Source organism: Tachyglossus aculeatus, chromosome 2, assembly GCF_015852505.1.
Source record: "Tachyglossus aculeatus isolate mTacAcu1 chromosome 2, mTacAcu1.pri, whole genome shotgun sequence".
In the NCBI taxonomy this organism is placed as follows: Eukaryota; Metazoa; Chordata; class Mammalia; order Monotremata; family Tachyglossidae; genus Tachyglossus; species Tachyglossus aculeatus.
In genome coordinates, this window is record NC_052067.1 from 84,842,360 (window position 1) to 84,857,806 (window position 15,447).

Consider the following 15,447-nt stretch of genomic DNA (forward strand, 5'->3'; position numbering starts at 1 on the left):
TGAGCTGGTCACTTGGGTTGAAAATGCATCCTGTGTCTGCGCCCTTCTGATTGTGCTGCTTTCCTGATTCCTTACTCACCCGTTGAGTTCCCTGCCCCAACAGGAATATGGCTGACAGGAATGAGGGACAGAGTGCAGGTAGTGCTGAATACAACCCTTTCCTCTGGACTGTAAGCTGCATTCATTCATTCAATCGTATTTATTGAGCGCTTACTGTGTGAAGAGCACTGTACTATATGCTTGGAAAGTACAATTCAGCTACAGATAGAGACAGTCCCTACCCAACAATGGGCTCACAGTCTAGAAGACTGCATGTAGGCAGGGAGCATGCCTACCAACTCTTGTTATATTGTACTCTCCCAAACATATAATGCAGTACTCTGCATGTAGTACACAATGAATACAGTTGATTGACTGATTCCCTGAGTTAAATTCCTTCACACGGGTTCTCAATCAATAGTAGCTACTGTGCACCTATTCCTTGCTGAATATTGTAGTAAGCACTTCGGAGAGAACAATAAAAGAAAGCACCATCCCTGCCCTCAAGAGCATGAGCTTGTGAGTCAGAGGTCATGGGTTCTAATCCCAGCTCCACCACTTGTCAGCTGTGTGACTTTGGGCAAGTCACTTAACTTCTCTGTACCTCAGTTACCTTACCTGTAAAATGGGGATTAAGACTGTGAGCCCCACGTAGGACAACCTGATTACCTTTTACACCCCGCCCCCCCACAGTGCTTAGAACAGTTCTTGGCACATAGTAAGCGCTTGACAAATATCATCATCATCATAATCTAGCAGTGGGGTAGCAAAAGAGTGGGGTTTATCAGTCATTCCCAAAGGAAGACTGTATCACCTTGAGCCCAAATGAATAGGACAATGCTCTGCATCCAGTAATAATAATGATGGTATTTTTTAGGCACATCTATGTGTCAAGCACTGTTCTAAGAACTGGGGTAGATCAATCAATCAATCATATTTATTGAGCACCTACTGTGTGCAGAGCACTGTACTAAGCACTTGGGAAGTACAAGTCGGTAGATACAAGCTAATCAGGTTGGACACAGTCCCTGTCCCACATGGGGCTCGCAGTCTTCATCCTCATTTTACAAATGTGATAACTGAGGCACAAAGAAGTTTAGTGACTTGCCCAAGGCCACCCAGCAGGCAAGTGGTGGAACCAGTATTAGAACCCGGGTCCTTCTGACTCCCAGGCATGTGATCTATCTACTAGACCATGCTGCTACCCAGTAGAAGCTCTGGTACTGATTGATTTTGAAACTGATTACAAGATAAACTACCTTTAAGCTTATCAGCAAATAGATCGTTTTAAACATTAAAAAAAAAAAAATCCGGGGCTTGGGACCGTCAACTGCCAGCCCTGTTGAATGGGAATACTGCCCAAAACAGACAAAGCGTCTTGAGTCTTTCGCTGGTGTTTCTCAAAGGAAATTTTTGCAGACAGGAGGAGGAGAATTTGGGAGGAGAGCAGGAAGCACTGCAGTTGTGTATCAGTCAAGGGTAAATTCAAACAACTGACGCATTCCCAGCTTTTGTAAACAGGCCTGTCATTTCCCCTCCCTCTTAAATATTTGCGAAACAGGAGGGACAAACAATAAAGAAACAACATTCAAGAGCACCCCTATAGCAAACAACTGGACTACGTCTGCATTTCACATCTCTGTTTCCAGAGGTAGGTTACTGGTAATGCTCAATAGCTTCCTGTTTAAATAGGGACATGGGTTACCTCAGCTCGAGAAAATACTTAAGTATAATTTCATTCAACTTTAAAGCTTCCTTTCACTCTACTGTAAAGAGAAATGACTTTCTTAAATCATTATAAGCTGCACACTTTGGGTTACATAAATGCGCCGAAATATTTCACTTCAAAGCCTGTTCCATTCCAAAAATTGTTTGTGGGCTTTAGGGGCTTTCTGTCTTGGGACTTTTTGCAAATACCGTTGGAGCTACACAGCACTCTATAGGCGCTTTGCTCAGTTGAAAACATTTTTTTTACATGGTGTTCGAAAAATGAGGAGTTTGCAGAAGTGTTCTAGAAAAAATGGACACTAATAACATACACCACCTTCTACTCACTTTATTGTACTCCTCCAAGCACTTAGTAATAACAATAATAATAATGACAGCATTTATTAAGCAATTACTGTGTGCAAAGCACTGTTCTAAGCGGTGGGGAGGTTAACAAGGTGATCAGGTTGTCCCACCGGGGGCTCACAGTCTTCATCCCCATTTTACAGATGAGGTAACTGTGGCCCAGAGAAGTTAAGTGACTTGCCCAAAGTCACACAGCTGATTAGTGGTGGAGCTGGGATTTGAACCCATGACCTCTGACTCCAAAGCCCGGGCTCTTTCCACTGAGCCACGCTGCTTCTCAATCTGACTCAGTACAGTGCCCTGCATACAGTAAGTGCTCAATAAATATCACTAATAGATTGATTATCTGTGGAGAGATTTTTCCTCTTTCCATCCCGTACCAGTCGCCTTGAATGCTAACTAATCATTCCACTGTATCTACTGGAGGATTAGGATGGAATAGAGACCATTGGATTTAGCAAGAAGGAGATTGTTGGTGACTTTTGAGAGGGCAATTTTGGTGGAGTGAAGGGGGTGGAAGCCAGATTGGAGGGGGCCAAGGAGAGAGTTGGAGGAGGGGATGTGGAAGAAGCAGTGGGTATAGACAACTCGCTCAAGGAGTTTGGAGAGGAGTCATAGGAGGGAGTTGGAGCGATACCTGGAGGGAGCCATGAGATTAAGGGAAAAGTTTTTTAGGACAGTGGTGACGTTAGCACCGTGAGAAGCAGCGTGGCTCAGTGGAAAGAGCTCAGGCTTTGGAGTCTGAGGTCATGGGTTCAAATCCCAGCTCCACCACTTATCAGCTGTGTGACTTTGGGCAAGTCACTTCACTTCTCTGTGCCTCAGTTACCTCATCTGTAAAATGGGAATTAAGACTGTGAGCCCCCTGTGGGACAACCTGATCACCTCGTAACCTCCCCAGCACTTAGAACAGTGCTTTGCACATAGTAAGCACTTGATAAATGCCATTATTATTATTATTATTATTATTATTATGAGCATATTTGAAAGCAGTGGTGAAGAAGCTATTGGAGAGTGAACTACTGAAGGTGGCAGTCAGGGTGGGGAGAAGAGAAGGGGCGTTTTGCTGAGGAGTTATGGGATGGAGTCAGAGGTATAGGTGGAGGGGACGGATTTTGAGAGGAGGTGGGAGATCTCCTGAAATACTGTTGGGAAAGTTGGGAGAGTTGAAAAGCGGGCAGGAGGAGGGAGGAATTGGAGAGGAGCAGGGGAGATTTTAAGATTTTACAGAGAAGCAGCGTGGCTCAGTGGAAAGAGTATGGGCTTTGGAGTCAGAGGTCATGGGTTCAAATCCTGCTTCTCCAATTATCAGCTGTGTGACTTTGGGCAAGTCAACTTCCTATGCCTCAGTTCCCTCATCTGTCAAATGGGGATGAAGACTGTGAGCCCCACGTGGGACAACCTGATCACCTTGTATCCCCCAGCGCTTAGAACCATGCTTTGCACTTAGTAAGTGCTTAACAAATACCATCATTATTATTATCTTAAGGGAAATATTGCCGATGGTTTCAATTTTTTCCATAAACTACATGGCCAGGTCATTAGTGTGGGAGATCGGGACAAAATATTTACCTAGAGGAGGAAAAAAAGAATAGAAAAAATGGTTATGAGGATGCAGAAGTGCTTCTGTAGTAAAATATGTAAGTTAATTTGTACTGAGGTTCTAGCGGTGATGTGAGTACATAAGTGTGGAGGTTGCACAAAAGAACTGAGTTGGTAGTTGAGTAGAAAAATTTACCAGGGAAGGCCTCCTGTGGAAGGCAGGAGCTCAGGAGGACTTTGTAGATGGGAGCAGCTGCAGATTGGCTGACTTGAACAGTGACGTGATCGACAGACAATAATACAGACTTTGCCCACTCCCATACCTCTCGATCACAACCTCCCCCTTACCTATCTGCTCTCTTCTCCTACTACCACCCAATCTATGATCTTTACCCCTCCTAAGTGAAACCCCTCCCACTCCTTGCATATTTAGTCACGCCAAATAGCTTCCTTCTTCCCTCCCTTCTTCAAGGCCCTCCTACAAAGCCATTCCTCTAAGAGATATTCTCTACCAAACTCTGAGTCAATTAGTCCATGGTTTCTATTAATCCCAGAGTACTGTACCAAGCATTTGAAAAAGTAATAATAATGATGGTATTTGTTAAGCGCTTACTATGTGCCAGGCTCTACTTTAAGTGCTGGGGTAGACACAAGGTAATCCGGTTGTCCCACGTGGGGCTCACAGTCTTCTATTTATTTTATTTTGTTATTATGTTTGGTTTTGTTCTGTGTCTCCCCCTTTTAGACTGTGAGCCCACTGTTGGGTAGGGACTGTCTCTATATGTTGCCAACTTGTACTTCCCAAGCACTTATTACAGTGCTTTGCACACATTAAGCGCTCAATAAATACGATTGATTGATTGATTGATCCCCATTTTCCAGATGAGGTAACTGAGGCACAGAGAAGTTAAGTGACTTGTCCAAAGTCACATAGCAGACAAGTGGGAGAGCCAGGATTAGAACCCAGGACCTCTGACTCCCAAACCCGGGCTCTTTCCACTAAACAACACTGTTTCTCTAACACCAGAAACCTGCCTCTCTTCTCTCAAGTCTCCCTTATTCATTTTGCTCTTTATTTATTTGCTATGTTTTGTATTTATTCACTTGAGAAGCAGCAGGGCCTCATAGAAAGACCATGGGCCTTGGAGTCAGAGCATCTGGATTCTATTCAATCGTATTTACTAGGAGCTTACTCTGTGCAGTGCACTGTACAAAGTTCTTGGGAGTGGAAAGAGCACAGACTTAGGAGTCAGAAGACATGGGTTCTAATCCCAGCTCTGCCACTTGTCTGCTGCGTGACCTTGGGCAAGCCGATTAACTTCTCTGTGCCTCAGTTACCATATCTGTAAAATACCCTCCCCTGCTTCTCTCGCCTGCCCCCCTCCCCTCCACCCCACAGCCCCCCTCCCCCACCTATTCCTCTCCCCACAGCGCTTATATATATTTCTACATATTTATTACTCTATTTTATTTGTATATACTTACTATATTTATTTTATTAATGGTGTGTATATACCTATAATTCTATTTATTCTGATAGTATTGACACCTATTTATTTTATTTTGTTGTCTGTCTCCCCCTTCTAGACTGTGAACCCATTGTTGGGTAGGGACCATCTCTATATGTGGCCAATTTGTACTTCCCAAGTGCTTAGTACAGTGCTCTGCACAGAGTAAGTGCTCAATAAATATGATTGAATGAATGAATGAAAGACTGTGAGCCCCACATGGGACAACCTGATTACCTTGTATCTACCCCAGGGCTTGGAACAGTGCTTGGCACATAGGAAGTGCTTAACAAATTCCATTATTATTATTACTATTATTATTATTATTATTATTATTATTATTATTATGTTCAATGCCCACAACAAGCTTACCATCTATAAGATAAGAGGATGCAGACTTTCTAGACTGTGAGCCCACTGTTGGGTAGGGACTGTCTCTATATGTTGCCAACTTGTACTTCCCAAGTGCTTACTACAGTGCTCTGCACATAGAAAGTGCTCAATAAATACGATTGATTGATTGATTGACTTTAATATAAACAAATAAATTACAGATATGTACAAAAGTGCCTACTCTGTTGCCTAGAGCAAGTCACTTAGTTTCTCTGTGATTCAATTTCCTCTTCTGTAAAATGGGGATTAAATACTCATTTTCCCTACCCCTGGGATGTTTTAGACTGTGAGCCCACTGTTAAAGTAGGGACTGTCTCTATATGTTGCCAACTTGTACTTCCCAAGCGCTTAGTACAGTGCTCTGCACACAGTAAGCGCTCAATAAATACGATTGATGATGTGGGACAGGGGCGGTGTCTGTTACCTCATAGTCTCCACAGGGCTTGGTACGTAGTAAGCACTTAACAAATACAACATTGATTATTCCTTACGTTGATTATTTGTATTTGTTCTCTCACTTCTGACAATTGCATATCAGTTTATGTCTGTCTCCTTACATTATAAGATCCTCAAGGTCAGTTCAAGAAGTAGAAGGAAAGAAAAGGGGCCCAGGCCTTCTGGACATTAACTGTCAACTATGCCTGCTCCTCAGACAATCAAGACATAGTTCGAGGAAGCCGTACCTGAGACCTCACCTATAAAAGCCTAACCCAGGATACGCAAAGAAAACAAGCCTTAACTGAGACAAAAAATAGACGGTACCAATTCCCTTTTACAAGCTTGAAATTGAGCCTGGCAATGCACCTTCCATTAATAGGCAGGTTGTGTTCAAATATTTTTCAAATTATTATTATTATTATTATTATTATTATTATTATACTTCCCAAGCGCTTAGTACAGTGCTCTGCACACAGTAAGCACTCAATAAATACGATTGATGATGATGAAAAAGCCACACTTGGCAACAATATAATAATTGTGGTATTTGTTAAGCACTTACAATGTCCCAGGCACTGTACCAAGTGATAGGGTAGATACAAGCAAACTGGGTTGGACGTAGTCCCTGTCCCGCATTTGGCTCACAGTCTTATTATTGTATTCATTTATTTTACTTGTACATATTTATTCTATTTATTTTATTTTGCTAATATGTTTTGTTTTGTTGTCTGTCTCACCCTTCTAGACTATGAGCCCGCTGTTGCGTAGGGACCGTCTCTAAATGTTGCCAACTTGTACTTCCCAAGCGCTTAGTACAGTGCTCTGCACACAGTAAGCGCTCAGTAAATACGATTGAATGAATGAATGAATGAATCCCATTTTAGAAACGAGGTAACAAGCACAGAGAAGTGAAGTGATTTACCCAAGGCCACATTTCTAGACTGTGAGCCCACTATTGGGTAGGGACCGTCTCTATATGTTGCCAACTTGTACTTCCCAAGTGCTTAGTACAGTGCTCTGCACACAGTAAGCGCTCAATAAATACGACTGATTGATAGTAGACAAGTGGCAGAACTGGGATTAGAACCCATGACCTTCTGACTCCCAGGCCAAGCTCTATCAACAAAATCAGGTTACTCAATATCAGTTTCACCTCTAACTCAAGATGTTTTTCCTTCCTTCTCCTCAACTCCCACATTTAATTCTTGACCAGAACTCCCAGTTCTCTTCTCTTCAACTCCCTCTTCTAGCTCCGGGGAAGAAGAACATGTCATTTTCTGATAGACAGAGACAGGATGGATAAATTTTATTTGATATTTAGTATATCTAATAATGATGGCATTTAAGTGCTTACTATGTGCCAAGCACTGTTCTATTTCTGTCATCTTGTATTTAACAGTAATCTAATAATGGCCTAGACTACAGCATCAATCAATCAATTATATTTATGGAGCAGTTACTGTGTGCAAAGCACTGTGCTAGGCAATTAGGAGAGTAAGATACAACCAAATGTAACTCATTTGGTCTACTGTTATTTTAAATTCTCCACCACCTTTAACTTTCCCTTGTTTTTCATTTAGGATTTTTCACCCTGCTGATGCTAAGAGGCCTCATTATGTTCTTACAGACTATTTCAATTTACACGTGACAGAGGCTTGAATTTGAAGCCAAATTGCAGCACTCTTGTCAAAGCTAAATACTGCTGTGACTTTTGGAAACCTGCTGAGGTGAACAAAGAAGAAAGACATTTCAAAATAAAGAGGCTTGTATAATTTCATAGACTTTTCGCAGTGCTGTCCCTCCCGCTTAGATAATGAGAGGCCTGCAAGTGACCAGCATATTGGCATGTATTATACTATATCGGACTATGAAAGTGGGAATATATGTAGGAAAAAATCTAGAGGTCTGGCAGCCTGACCAGTCATCATCATCATCAATCGTATTTATTTAGTGCTTACTATGTGCAGAGCACTGTACTAAGCGCTTGGGAAGTACAAATTGGCAACATATAGAGACAGTCCCTACCCAACAGTGGGCTCACAGTCTAAAAGGGGGGGACCAGTGATGGGTGAACTACTAAACTACTAAAACTATCACAGGTCTGGTTTCTCTACCCCTGTGTTTCTCCTGCATTCTCTTTCTCAGCATGCCAGTGGATGAAACATGGGCCTGAAAACCACAGGACCTGGGTTCTAATCCTGCCTCTGCCCCTTGCCTGCTGTGCGACCTTGAGAAAGTCATTTCACTTCTCTGTGCCTCAGTTTCCTCAACTGCAATAGGGGATTCAATAGATCCGTGGCTCAGCGGAAAGAGCCCAGGCTTTGGAGTCAGAGGCCATGGGTTCAAATCCCGGCTCCGCCACTTGTCAGCTGTGACTTTGGGCAAGTCACTTCACTTCTCTGTGCCTCAGTTCCCCCATCTGTAAAATGGGGGTTAAGACTGTGAGCCCCCTGTGGGACAACCTGATCACCTTGTAACCTCCTCAGTGCTTAAAACAGTGCTTTGCACATTGCGCTTAATAAATGCCATTAAAATAAACAAATAGCTGTAAGCCCCAGTGAGACATAGACTATATATGATCTGATTAACTTGTATCTACCTTAGCACTTAGAACAGTGCTTGACACATAGTAAGTGCTTAACAAATTCCATAATTTAAAAGGTGGCACTTTTTTAAACGTGGCAGTGTCTAGATGCCTAAATACAATTTTGATTGATTGATATCATCCCCTCATAGTAGTAGCCGTAGTAATAGTAGTAGCATCTACTGAGTATTTACTTTGTGTCGTGCACTGTACTAGTTGATCAGAAGTACCGGATAATAAAGTGGCACATTCCCTGCCCACAAGGAGCTTACACAGAGAAGCAACGTGGCTCAGTGGAAAGAGCACGGGCTTTGGAGTCAGAGGTCGTGGGTTCAAATCCCAGCTCCGCCACATGTCTGCTGTGTGACCTTTGGCAAGTCACTTAACTTCTCTGAGCCTCAGTTACCTCATCTGCAAAATGGGGATTAAGACTGTGAGCCCCATGTGGGACAACCTGATCACCATGTATCCCCCCAGCACTTAGAACAGTGCTTTGCACATAGTAAGCGCTTAACAAATGCCAACATTATTATTATTATTATTAATGGGAGACAGACAAAAATCTTTCTACCACTCTGTTCAACTAGAGTAGTAAAACTAAAAACAGTGAACAACTGAGTGGTAAGGAGAGTGTAAATACTGTACTTGCTGAGAGAGGCAAGGGAAGGTTTCTGCTAATGCTGTTGTATTGTACTCTCCCAAGCGCTTAATACAGTGCCCGTTGTTCGGTAGGGACCGTCTCTATATGTTGCCAACTTGTACTTTCCAAGCACTTAGTACAGTGCTCTGAACACAGTAAGCGCTCAATAAATATGATTGAATGAATGAATGAATACAGTGCTCTGCACATAGTAAGCACTCAGTACATACCACTGATTGGTTGATTGATGATTGAAATTTACAAAACCATGAAGGTGAATAGAATCAATACCAAGTCCTACATGTTATGATGAGAGGGTACTCAGTGAAGCTTGAAGGTGGGTGGAAAACATGGAATTTGATGCACACTGGAAAATATCAGTGAGATACCACAATGAGAAGCTAGTGGAAAGAACAGAAATCTGGGAGTCAGGAGACCCGGGTTCTAATCCCTGCTATGCCACATTCATTCATTCAATTGTATTTATTGAGTGCTTACCATGTGCACAGCACTGTACTAAGCGCTTGGGAAAGTGCATTACAGCAATAAAGAGTGACAATCCCTGCCCACAACGAGCTCACAGTCTGAGGGGGAAGGGACATGAGGTGAGGGAATTCATTCAATCATATTTATTGAGCACTTACTGTGTGCAGAGCACTGGACTTAGTGCTTGGGAAGTACAAGTTGGCAACATATAGAGATGGTCCCTACCCAACAACGGGCTCACAGGGAATGCAGAGCACTATACCGAGCACTGGGGAGAGCACAATGCAGGTAGTAAATGGCTTCCCCACCTTCACACTGGTACCCTTTCTTCACCCCCCTCTCTCAACCCCAACAGCGGTTAGGTCCATACCCCTAATTTATATTAATATCTGTCTCCCCCTCTAGACCACAAACTCATTACGGGGAGGGACCGTGTTTATACAAACCTTGCTATAGCCTCCTCTCCCAAGCGTTTAGAACAGTGCTTTGCACGCAGCAAGCACTTAGAACAGTGCTTTGCACATAGTAAGCGCTTAAGGAATGCCATTATTATAATAGAGCAGGCAGACCAGATCTCCGCCCCAAGGAACTTACAGTCTAAAAGCCTGAGCTGGAGGAAGAAGGCTTCCCCCAAGCCTCTTAATCCGAGGGCCGGGGGGGACAAGGAAGTGCCCAAGGGAGAGCTGGGGGAAGAGATGAATCAGCCAGGCACCCGGGGTTAAGGGTGCAGGGTCAGAGGTCAGCCCCGAGGAGCCTTAGTCGTTCACTTGCCTGCTGTGAGGCCTAGGGCATGTCACTTTGCTTCTCTGTTCCTCCATTTCCTCATCTGTAAAATGGGGATGAAATACCTGTTCTTTCCAATAGAACATGAGCCCCATGTGGGTGAGTGGCTATGTCTGATCTGACTATATTTTATTTACCTCAGAACTTAAAGTGTTTGACACACAGAACACACTTAACAATTCCACAATCACGGCATTCATTCATTCATTCATTCAATCGTATTTATTGAGCGCTTACTGTGTGCAGAGCACTGTATTAAGTGCTCAGGAAGTACAAGTTGGCAACATTTAGAGATGGTCCCTACCCAACAGCAGGCTCACAGTCTAGAAGGGGGAGACAGAAAACAAAACATATTAACAAAATAAAATAGAATAAATATGTACAAGTAAAATAAATAGAGTATATACATATATACAGGTGCTGTGGGGAGGGGAAGGAGGTAAGGCGGGGGGATGGGGAGGGACATTTTTATCATTGAGAAGGTTTTAAGGGGAGTATGTATAAATGTGTTACTAGGGTTAAAGTTAGAGGTGTAAGGGAAAAGTTTAGACCGTCATACGATGTTTCTCCTAAATAGACAATGCTGTCAGCCTCAGGAAGGTGAAATGAATTTTAGACTGTGAGCCCACTGTTGGGTAGGGACTGTCTCTATATGTTGCCAATTTGTACTTCCCAAGCACTTAGTACAGTGCTCTGCACACAGTAAGCACTCAATAAATACGATTGATGATGATGATGATGAATTGTCCACAAGACCAGGGTGATTCAACCAAATAGGATTCAGAAACTTTGGCTTGAGCTTCTGCTTCACTATGTGCTGCTTTCCATGTGGCTCAAAGCTCACCTGTGCCATTTGTGTTCCTCTTAGGTGACTTCTCAGCTGGTTCTCTCTGCTTCTCCCTCATCTGTGCTGAAGGGAGAAGAAAAGCATGGACTCTTTCTTCTAAGAGCTAATCCAAGACAAGCTCTCCTTATCCCCTTGCTAAAGGGGGAACTCTTAGGTGCAGCTTTTACAGCTATTTCTCCCAATCAACAAAAATATTCTAACACGCATGAAGCGTGAAGGTAGACTATTATTATCCTGCTCTTTCTGCTCCAATGGATCTTCAACTTTCAAAAGGCCTTTTTTCAACAGTTCACGACCATATTTGAAAAACTAAGTGTGCCACATTTGTAGTGGCCTTGAGTTCCAATTACACTGAACACCTGTTCCCAATCATAGATTCCTGATTGGAGCTAAATTTATCCTTGGCATAGGAATCTTTTGTACTGGATTCCAGGAGCATAGTTTCTCTTTCCAAATTAGCTGTACACATATTATTCCCCTCCCCCCCACCGAAGTAGAGATAGGTATAGGGGCAAATGATTTAGAAAAAAGGAATTTTGTTATAAATGTTCCACATGTCCCAGAGGCTGCAAGGATTTGGGAAATAGAGGGAGTCTGGGAAAGATTAGCAGATTAAAAGAATTGGTGAGCGTGAACTGTGGCAGACTTCTAGTCCAAATCAACACCGATAGGAAATACAAAAAGTCACCTTTAGTAAATGAAGTAACTGACTTAGGAATGTTTCTAATGAATGAAAGATGGAAATGCTAAGCAGGGCGATGGTTTGTAACTGTGATTTTTTTGGCATTTTCTGCTTCCTGCCTCTGGTTTGCTCCTATTGCAGTAGTCAGAGCCTCCTTTTTTTTCCTCTCTTTTACATAGAACATATTTAAATCTGTTCTATTCTCAGGGCCAGAGGGGACTTAGAGCAAAAACAGAATATTAGTATGAAGTTTTTAAGATATCAAATGCCAAACATTTTTTGTTTGGATGCTGTTTCTTCTTTCTTCTGCTGAAAATGCCAAAATCAACTATGCAAGGCTAAAATACTAAGAGAAGAAAGGTTTTGACTGCCAAGAATTTGCCTGTTTCTTTGGACAAATTCTATTTATTCCAAATAAGAGTCAGATCCTCAAGAAAAAAAGCTTGGTCTTCATACCCTCTCACTCAGGGTCCAAAGCATATCCTGGAATATAGAGCAGCATGGCTCAGTGGAAAGAGCACGGTCTTGGGAGTCAAAGGTCATGGGTTCTAATTCCGGCTCCACCACATGTCTGCTGTGTGACCTTGGGCAAGTCACTTAACGTCTCTGGGCCTCAGTTACCTCATCTGTAAAATGGGGATTAAGACTGTGAGCCCCACATAGGACAACCTGATCACCTTGTATCCCCCCCAGAGCTTAGAACAGTGCTTTACACATAGTAAGCGCTTAACAAATGCCATCATTATTTATTATTATTATATACAATTCCCATGGAATTTTATATCTATATACATTATATATATAGATATAAAATTAGGTAAATCAATCAGCCACAAAAGTCGATCTACAAGTCAGTTGACTTTCGATCAATCGATCCATAGTTTTTATTGAGTGCTTACTCTGTGCAGAGGACTACACCCTTTGGAGAGCACAATACAACAGAGTTGGTAGATACATTATTTGTCCATAAAGAGCTTTCAATCTAGAGGGCCAGACATGAAAATAAATTGCAGAAGGTAAGGTGAATATCAAGTGCTTAAAGGATACAGATCCAGGTGCATAGGTGATGCTCTGTGTTTCAGTCTTGCTCAAATCTTCCCACAGAGTTATACTGGAAATCTGCAATGGCACCCTTAGCCTTTTTCATTGTCTGTTTTGGGGACCCATCATTGAAAGGACAATCAACTCTTGAAAAGGAACATTCCTACTTTTTTAAAAATCAAAATTCATATAATAATAACATGAGGTTCAGGGATGAGCGCTCTGGGAAGAGATCAGAGAGCATTTGCTCATTTAGCCAGTGATCTATTCAGTAAATTGTACTTTTTCCACTTTTCCAGAGGGATTTGTTATATACCAACCCCATTTTGAGTAACGACTGATGTCACACAAACATCAATCCCCGAGGGCCTCATACAAGCTCCTAGTGTAGTAGGAATTTGCTTAGTCTTCAAGGTGAAAAGTAGTCTCATCCCATCTTAGGGAACTGAATCTTCTCCTCCCCAAGAAGGAACTCCACAAACAATAGCAAAACACATCTCAAACTTCACCCGAAGGGTTTGCCAAACCCCATACATACCCCTGAATCACCTGGAAGGCAAGACACTATTTTGGGTTTCATCATCATCATCATCAATCGTATTTATTGAGTGCTTACTATGTGCAGAGCACTGTACTAAGCGCTTGTTTCACTGGTCAAAATACGGAGGCCTTTCCTAACCTACAGTTTATCTTGGAGGAAAGAAAAAAAGTGGAAGAGGAGGAGAATTAAGCATGTTAGGAGTTCAAATGGTTAAGCCTGGCCTTGCTTGTCTGTGAACAGCAGTATGGAATACAGTTCAATAACAATTATTCTCCATCCCATTTATAAAAATAACTATTGTTGGGAAAGGGTGGGTTAGATGCAATTGACAGCACGCTTCTGGATAGTCAGTCTGGGTTAGAAAAGGTTTAATTTAGGATTGTTTCAATAATTTGTTGTGTTTTTTTTTCTTTTTATTAAAAGGTCTTTAACACCACAGTGGCCATCATTTCTCCCAGACAGCCCACATCCGTTTTGACTCATGAAACTGACACAAAAGGAAATTAGTCCATTAACATCTTCCCAGATTCTGTATGCATAAGCTCCATTCCTGAGATAGTTTTTGCTAGTTTCCTGATTACTGGATGGTTCCACTTGATCCCAGTCAGTGTTTCCAGGATGTGTCATCATTTGATTCCAGATCTATTTCTATCACCCTTAACTCATTCCCAAATTTTAAGATTTCAGCTATAGAATGTCATCCTAGAAAAAAAAAAATGGAGCCAAAGAGTTTCTTCAAGTTAGTTTAGCAGCTTCTATCAATAATATTATTTCAATGTCTTAGTAGTAGTACCTTATCTTTCAAAACAACATGACCTAGTGGAATGAGAATGGGTTTGGGAGTCAGAGGACCCGGGAGTCAGAAAACCTGGATTCTAATCCTCGCTCCGGTACCTATCAGCTGGGTGACCTTGGGTAAGTCATTTGACTTCTCTCCACCTCAGTTCCTTCATCTGCAAAATGTGGATTCAAAATCTGTTCTCCCTCTTGCTTAGACTGTGAGCCTCATGTGGAACTGATTACCGTATATCTGCCCCAGAACTTAGTACTATGCTTGCCGCATGGTAAGCGCTTAACAGACATCACAATTATTATTAGCGGCAGTAGTAGAACTCTGAAACTTCTGCACTAGTGATTCCAATTATACAGTGCTCAGCACTGTAAGTAAGGGGCTATTAAATACTATTACTACGATTACTGATAATTAAACCAAAATATTTCACTCTATCACTCCCAAAAGACAATTTTTCATCATAAACTCCATTGCAAATCAAAGACCAGTTTAACAAAAGGTAATATGAAAGTGCGGTAGAAGAAAATTATTTTCTCTTGCCTTCAATAAACTCAGATCCTATCCCAATTAATGATTCTGTCTCCAAATTCACATCTTTCCCCATGGTGCACTTTTAAATTTTAGCTCTGATATTCCCAGCAATATTTCTTTTGTGTACAGATAATTTAGCTGCTTTGAATTTAATAGAAATTTTCTCTCCAAGTAGCCTCCATCCCATCTCAACTGCGGATGGCATTATTTGAAGAATACATTTAACAGAGCATTGGATTCTAATTCCAACCCCACCTTTGCTTCCTTTCTGGTCTGCAGCAAGGTCTTTGGCACATGTATCTCAGTTCCCCACCTGAAAAATAGATGCCATTTACTTGCCACCCTAATAACATTTAGTTAATGCCATTTTTCACAAGGAATAGAATGATCTGGAGATGGCATCAAGGAAAGACTGAGCTCCTTTGTTTAAAATGGTCTTTGTTAAAGCACTTACTAAGTGTCAAGCACTGTTCTAAGCACTGGGATAGATACAAGATAATCAGGTTGACACAGTCCATGGGGCTCA